Genomic DNA, 7,208 nt, shown 5'->3' with positions numbered 1-7,208 from the left:
CTTTTTCTAAAAAACCTAACTTATACCAAAACTAACTTTTTCTAAAAAACCTAACTTTTACCAAAACTAACTTTTTCGAAAAAACCTAACTTTTTCTTAAAAACCTAACTTATACCAAAACTAACTTTTTCTTAAAAACCTAACTTATACCAAAACTAACATTTTCGAAAAAACCTAACTTATACCAAAACTAACTTTTTCGAAAAAACCTAACTTATACCAAAACTAACTTTTTCTAAAAAACCTAACTTATACCAAAACTAACTTTTTCATAAAAACCTAACTTATACCAAAACTAACTTTTTCGAAAAAACCTAACTTATACCAAAACTAACTTTTTCTAAAAAACCTAACTTATACCAAAACTAACTTTTTCTAAAAAACCTTACTTTTTCGAAAAAACCTAACTTTTACCAAAACTAACTTTTTCGAAAAAACCTAACTTATACCAAAACTAACTTTTTCTAAAAAACCTAACTTATACCAAAACTAACTTTTTCTAAAAAACCTAACTTATACCAAAACTAACTTTTTCGAAAAAACCTAACTTATACCAAAACTAACTTTTTCGAAAAAACCTAACTTATACCAAAACTAACTTTTTCTCAAAAACCTAACTTATACCAAAACTAACTTTTTCGAAAAAACCTAACTTATACCAAAACTAACTTTTTCGAAAAAACCTAACTTATACCAAAACTAACTTTTTCGAAAAAACCTAACTTATACCAAAACTAACTTTTTCTTAAAAACCTAACTTATACCAAAACTAACTTTTTCGAAAAAACCTAACTTATACCAAAACTAACTTTTTCTTAAAAACCTAACTTATACCAAAACTAACTTTTTCTAAAAAAACCTAACTTATACCAAAACTAACTTTTTCGAAAAAACCTAATTTATACCAAAACTAACTTTTTCGAAAAAACCTAACTTATACCAAAATTAACTTTTTCGAAAAAACCTAACTTATACCAAAACTAACTTTTTCTAAAAAACCTAACTTATACCAAAACTAACTTTTTCTCAAAAACCTAACTTATACCAAAACTAACTTTTTCGAAAAAACCTAACTTTTTTTTTAAAACCTAACTTATAAAAAAACTAACTTTTTCTCAAAAACCTAACTTGTACCAAAACTAACTTTTTCGAAAAAACCTAACTTATACCAAAACTAACTTTTTCGAAAAAACCTAACTTTTTCTAAAAAACCTAACTTTTACCAAAACTAACTTATTATAAAAAACCTAACTTTTTCTCAAAAACCTAACTTATACCAAAACTTACTTTTTCTTAAAAACCTAACTTATACCAAAACTAACTTTTTCGAAAAAACCTAACTTTTTCTTAAAAACCTAACTTATAAAAAAACTAACTTTTTCTCAAAAACCTAACTTGTACCAAAACTAACTTTTTTGAAAAAACCTAACTTATACCAAAACTAACTTTTTCGAAAAAACCTAACTTTTTCTAAAAAACCTAACTTTTACCAAAACTAACTTATTATAAAAAACCTAACTTTTTCTCAAAAACCTAACTTATACCAAAACTTACTTTTTCTTAAAAACCTAACTTTTTCTTAAAAATCTAACTTTTTCTTAAAAACCTAACTTATACCAAAACTAACTTTTTCGAAAAAACCTAACTTATACCAAAACTAACTTTTTCGAAAAAACCTAGCTTTTTCGAAAAAACCTAACTTTTACCAAAAAACCTAACTTTTTCTAAAAAACCTAACTTATACCAAAACTAACTTTTTCTAAAAAACCTAACTTATACCAAAACTAACTTTTTCTTAAAAACCTAACTTATACCAAAACTAACTTTTTCTAAAAAACCTAACTTATACCAAAACTAACTTTTTCGAAAAAACCTAACTTTTACCAAAAAACCTAATTTTTTCTAAAAAACCTAACTTATACCAAAACTAACTTTTTCTAAAAAACCTAACTTATACCAAAACTAACTTTTTCTTAAAAACCTAACTTATACCAAAACTATTTTTTTCTAAAAAACCTAACTTATACCAAAACTAACTTTTTCGAAAAAACCTAACTTATACCAAAACTAACTTTTTCTAAAAAACCTAACTTATACCAAAACTAACTTTTTCGAAAAAACCTAACTTATACCAAAACTAACTTTTTCGAAAAAACCTAACTTTTACCAAAAAACCTCACTTTTTCTAAAAAACCTAACTTATACCAAAACTAACTTTTTCTAAAAAACCTAACTTATACCAAAACTAACTTTTTCGAAAAAACCTAACTTTTTCGAAAAAACCTAACTTTTACCAAAACTTACTTTTTCGAAAAAACCTAACTTATACCAAAACTAACTTTTTCGAAAAAACCTAACTTATACCAAAACTAACTTTTTCGAAAAAACCTAACTTTTTCTAAAAAACCTAACTTATACCAAAACTAACTTTTTCTAAAAAACCTAACTTTTACCAAAAAACCTAACTTTTTCTAAAAAACCTAACTTATACCAAAACTAACTTTTTCTAAAAAACCTAACTTATACCAAAACTAACTTTTTCTTAAAAACCTAACTTATACCAAAACTAACTTTTTCGAAAAAACCTAACTTATACCAAAACTAACTTTTTCTTAAAAACCTAACTTATACCAAAACTAACTTTTTCGAAAAAACCTAACTTTTTCGAAAAAACCTAACTTATACCAAAACTAACTTTTTCGAAAAAACCTAACTTATACCAAAACTAACTTTTTCTAAAAAACCTAACTTATACCAAAACTAACTTTTTCGAAAAAACCTAATTTATACCAAAACTAACTTTTTCGAAAAAACCTAACTTATACCAAAACTAACTTTTTCTTAAAAACCTAACTTATACCAAAACTAACTTTTTCGAAAAAACCTAACTTATACCAAAACTAACTTTTTCTAAAAAACCTTACTTTTTCGAAAAAACCTAACTTTTACCAAAACTAACTTTTTCTTAAAAACCTAACTTATACCAAAACTAACTTTTTCTAAAAAAACCTAACTTATACCAAAACTAACTTTTTCGAAAAAACCTAATTTATACCAAAACTAACTTTTTCGAAAAAACCTAACTTATACCAAAACTAACTTTTTCGAAAAAACCTAACTTATACCAAAACTAACTTTTTCGAAAAAACCTAACTTATACCAAAACTAACTTTTTCGAAAAAACCTAACTTTTTCTAAAAAACCTAACTTTTACCAAAACTAACTTTTTCTAAAAAACCTTACTTATACCAAAACTAACTTTTTCTAAAAAAACCTAACTTATACCAAAACTAACTTTTTCGAAAAAACCTAACTTATACCAAAACTAACTTTTTCGAAAAAACCTAACTTATACCAAAACTAACTTTTTCGAAAAAACCTAACTTTTTCTTAAAAACCTAACTTATACCAAAACTAACTTTTTCTCAAAAACCTAACTTATACCAAAACTAACTTTTTCGAAAAAACCTAACTTATACCAAAACTAACTTATTCTAAAAAACCTAACTTTTTCTCAAAAACCTAACTTATACCAAAATTAACTTTTTCTTAAAAACCTTACTTTTTCTCAAAAACCTAACTTATACCAAAACTAACTTTTTCTTAAAAACCTAACTTTTTCGAAAAAACCTAACTTATACCAAAACTAACTTTTTCGAGAAAACCTAACTTATACCAAAACTAACTTTTTCGAAAAAACCTAGCTTATACCAAAACTAACTTTTTCTTAAAAACCTAACTTATACCAAAACTAACTTTTTCGAAAAAACCTAACTTATACCAAAACTAACTTTTTCGAAAAAACCTTACTTTTTCTTAAAAACCTAACTTATACCAAAACTAACTTTTTCTTAAAAACCTAACTTATACCAAAACTAACTTTTTCGAAAAAACCTAACTTATACCAAAACTAACTTTTTCTTAAAAACCTAACTTATACCAAAACTAACTTTTTCTTAAAAACCTAACTTATACCAAAACTAACTTTTTCTTAAAAACCTAACTTTTTCGAAAAAACCTAACTTTTTCGAAAAAACCTAACTTTTACCAAAACTAACTTTTTCGAAAAAACCTAACTTATAAAAAAACTAACTTTTTCGAAAAAACATAACTTTTTCTAAAAAACCTAACTTATACCAAAACTAACTTTTTCGAAAAAACCTAACTTTTTCTTAAAAACCTAACTTATACCAAAACTAACTTTTTCTTAAAAACCTAACTTATACCAAAACTAACTTTTTCTTAAAAACCTAACTTTTTCGAAAAAACCTAACTTTTTCGAAAAAACCTAACTTTTACCAAAACTAACTTTTTCGAAAAAACCTAACTTATAAAAAAACTAACTTTTTCGAAAAAACCTAACTTATACCAAAACTCACTTTTTCTAAAAAACCTAACTTTTTCTAAAAAACCTAACTTTTACCAAAACTAACTTTTTCTAAAAAACCTAACTTATACCAAAACTAACTTTTTCGAAAAAACCTAACTTTTTCTTAAAAACCTAACTTATACCAAAACTAACTTTTTCGAAAAAACCTAACTTATACCAAAACTAACTTTTTCTAAAAAACTCAACTTATACCAAAACTAACTTTTTCGAAAAAACCTAACTTATACCAAAACTAACTTTTTCGAAAAAACCTAACTTATACCAAAACTAACTTTTTCTCAAAAACCTAACTTATACCAAAACTAACTTTTTTGAAAAAACCTTACTTATACCAAAACTAACTTTTTCGAAAAAACCTAACTTTTTCTAAAAAACCTAACTTTTACCAAAACTAACTTATTCTAAAAAACCTAACTTTTTCTCAAAAACCTAACTTATACCAAAACTAACTTTTTCGAAAAAACCTAACTTATACCAAAACTAACTTTTTCTAAAAAACCTAACTTATACCAAAACTAACTTTTTCGAAAAAACCTAACTTATACCAAAACTAACTTTTCCGAAAAAACCTAACTTATACCAAAATTAACTTTTTCTTAAAAACCTAACTTATACCAAAACTAACTTTTTCTTAAAAACCTAACTTTTTCTTAAAAACCTAACTTTTTCTTAAAAATCTAAATTTTTCCTAAAAACCTAACTTATACCAAAACTAACTTTTTCGAAAAAACCTAACTTATACCAAAACTAACTTTTTCTTAAAAACCTAACTTATACCAAAACTAACTTTTTCTTAAAAACCTAACTTTTTCGAAAAAACCTAACTTTTACCAAAACTAACTTTTTCGAAAAAACCTAACTTATACCAAAACTAACTTTTTCTAAAAAACCTAACTTTTTCTAAAAAACCTAACTTTTACCAAAACTAACTTTTTCTAAAAAACCTAACTTATACCAAAACTAACTTTTTCTAAAAAACCTAACTTATACCAAAACTAACTTTTTCGAAAAAACCTAACTTATACCAAAACTAACTTTTTCGAAAAAACCTAACTTATACCAAAACTAACTTTTTCTAAAAAACCTAACTTTTTCTAAAAAACCTAACTTATACCAAAACTAACTTTTTCTAAAAAAACCTAACTTATACCAAAACTAACTTTTTCTAAAAAACCTAATTTATACCAAAACTAACTTTTTCTAAAAAACCTAACTTATACCAAAACTAACTTTTTCGAAAAAACCTAACTTATACCAAAACTAACTTTTTCTAAAAAACCTAACTTATACCAAAACTAACTTTTTCTTAAAAACCTAACTTATACCAAAACTAACTTTTTCGAAAAAACCTAACTTATACCAAAACTAACTTTTTCTTAAAAACCTAACTTATACCAAAACTAACTTTTTCGAAAAAACCTAACTTATACCAATACTAACTTTTTCGAAAAAACCTAGCTTATACCAAAACTAACTTTTTCTTAAAAACCTAACTTATACCAAAACTAACTTTTTCTTAAAAACCTTACTTTTTCTCAAAAACCTAACTTATACCAAAACTAACTTTTTCTTAAAAACCTAACTTTTTCTTAAAAACCTAACTTATACCAAAACTAACTTTTTCGAAAAAAAATAACTTATGCCAAAACTAACTTTTTCGAAAAAACCTAATTTATACCAAAACTAACTTTTTCGAAAAAACCTAACTTATACCAAAACTAACTTTTTCTTAAAAACCTTACTTTTTCGAAAAAACCTAACTTATACCAAAACTAACTTTTTCTCAAAAACCTAACTTATACCAAAACTAACTTTTTCTCAAAAACCTAACTTATACCAAAACTAACTTTTTCGAAAAAACTTAACTTATACCAAAACTAACTTTTTCTTAAAAACCTTACTTATACCAAAACTAACTTTTTCGAAAAAACCTAACTTATACCAAAACTAACTTTTTTGAAAAAACCTAACTTATACCAAAACTAACTTTTTCGAAAAAACCTAACTTTTTCTAAAAAACCTAACTTTTACCAAAACTAACTTATTCTAAAAAACCTAACTTTTTCTCAAAAACCTAACTTATACCAAAACTAACTTTTTCTTAAAAACCTAACTTTATCTTAAAAATCTAACTTTTTCTTAAAAACCTAACTTATAAAAAAACTAACTTTTTCGAAAAAACCTAACTTATACCAAAACTAACTTTTTCTTAAAAACCTAACTTATACCAAAACTAACTTTTTCTTAAAAACCTAACTTTTTCGAAAAAACCTAACTTTTTCGAAAAAACCTAACTTTTACCAAAACTAACTTTTTCGAAAAAACCTAACTTATAAAAAAACTAACTTTTTCGAAAAAACCTAACTTATACCAAAACTCACTTTTTCTAAAAACCTAACTTTTTCTAAAAAACCTAACTTTTACCAAAACTAACTTTTTCTAAAAAACCTAACTTATACCAAAACTAACTTTTTCGAAAAAACCTAACTTTTTCTTAAAAACCTAACTTATACCAAAACTAACTTTTTCTTAAAAACCTAACTTATACCAAAACTAACTTTTTCGAAAAAACCTAACTTATACCAAAACTAACTTTTTCTTAAAAACCTAACTTATACCAAAACTAACTTTTTCTTAAAAACCTAACTTATACCAAAACTAACTTTTTCTTAAAAACCTAACTTTTTCGAAAAAACCTAACTTTTTCGAAAAAACCTAACTTTTACCAAAACTAACTTTTTCGAAAAAACCTAACTTATAAAAAAACTAACTTTTTCGAAAAAACATAACTTTTTCTAAAAAACCTAACTTATACCAA

The sequence above is a fragment of the Anopheles funestus genome, unplaced genomic scaffold, assembly GCF_943734845.2.
Source record: "Anopheles funestus unplaced genomic scaffold, idAnoFuneDA-416_04 scaffold_111_ctg1, whole genome shotgun sequence".
Taxonomy (NCBI): domain Eukaryota; kingdom Metazoa; phylum Arthropoda; class Insecta; order Diptera; family Culicidae; genus Anopheles; species Anopheles funestus.
This window is presented reverse-complemented; position numbering follows the sequence as displayed.